At 43.0% G+C, this 1,383-nt stretch overlaps 1 protein-coding gene across 1 annotated transcript in view; it reads right to left on the bottom strand.

The window, feature by feature from the left end:
• LOC101860625 (cleavage and polyadenylation specificity factor subunit 2) overlaps positions 1 to 1,383 on the bottom strand; it is a gene marked incomplete at its 5' end in the record, with an annotated part of 55,327 nt that overhangs the window by 25,251 nt on the left and 28,693 nt on the right.

The following is a 1,383-nucleotide window of genomic DNA, read 5'->3' on the forward strand; positions in this document are numbered from 1 at the left end:
CGGATATAGAAGACTGAAGAAAAACAAACGCGCTCATAAGACCTTAAGCAGTTGCGAGCACCGTAAAACTCTTACTAAACTAAACAAATACGTAAACGCGCTCATAAGACCTTAAGCAGTTGCGAGCACCGTAAAACTCTTACTAAACTAAACAAATACGTAAGCACACACACACACACACACACATACACACACACACACACACACACACACACACACACAGGCGAATTTCGCGTGCAACACGAAGACCATGACAGTTGAAAGAGCAACGAAAGCGCTGGTATAATGACGTCAACGAAAGTGCTGGTATAATGACGTCAACGACGCGCTGGTATAATGACGTCAACAAAGATAACAATCTTGCTCCTAATGAAGCCCGAACAGGGGTGAAATGCTGAATATGTTTTTAAAAATACCATACAATTTCGAAAATACCGTAGTTTACATAATATTCTTTTTGCTTTTCTTTTCGCACCATACAATAACAGCAACAACAAAGATGATGAGAGCCTGGTTGACTCCACGAAGAAATTTTCGGACGAGGCTCGTTTTCGTCTCCATTGTCATTATACTCAGAGGCACCTCCACTCGTCCAAATAATCTATTCGAATTGCCGTTGTTCCTGGGCATTCAAACATATGTTTGACACCATCCCTTTCATGGCTTCATCTTCGGCAACGTGGGTTGAGCTCTTCATTCACAAAGTTCTGATACCATCTCAAGCTCCAATGATGTTCCGACCGCAGTCTTGCTAGCTGAACCTGGTCCCAGCGACATGAGATATTTTGTTTCTGCTTATTGCATTGGAGTACACAGAATACACATCCTCCAGGTGCTGGTTTTTAGCTCTGCATGGTGGGTTTCTAATTCCCCTCTTGATCATTTGAAAGACTCCCCTGTATGTTATTGGTCGTCTGTCTCCTTCAATCTCTCTTGTTTCATTGGCAGCTTGGTCTGCTGCCTCATTTCCTTCGATTCCAACATGGCTTGGAATCCACTGGATCTTTATTGTGACTGTAGTTTCACTAAACTTGCGGCGCAAATCATTTATATCTGAGCTGTTGCCTAGCAGTTCCTTGCAGAGGGACTGACTGTCAGTCAAGATCAGCACATAGGTTCTACTGTGGCAACTGTCAGTAATCTATTGGGGAGCAGACATCATTGCCTGGCATTCTTCGTCATAAGAAGAAGAGAGGAATGCACTTTTAGTTTTAGTGATTTTTGTTCGTGGTGGTTCATTATTCATTATCCCTACTGCTGCTGCTCCACCTTCGCGGTATCCTGCGACCCGATCCATCAGTGAAAATTGTCACACCGACACCAACTTCTTTGATGATGATGATGATGATGATGATGATGATGATGATGATGATGATGATGATG

This window comes from Aplysia californica, unplaced genomic scaffold (genome assembly GCF_000002075.1).
Source record: "Aplysia californica isolate F4 #8 unplaced genomic scaffold, AplCal3.0 scaffold01251, whole genome shotgun sequence".
Classification (NCBI taxonomy): domain Eukaryota; kingdom Metazoa; phylum Mollusca; class Gastropoda; order Aplysiida; family Aplysiidae; genus Aplysia; species Aplysia californica.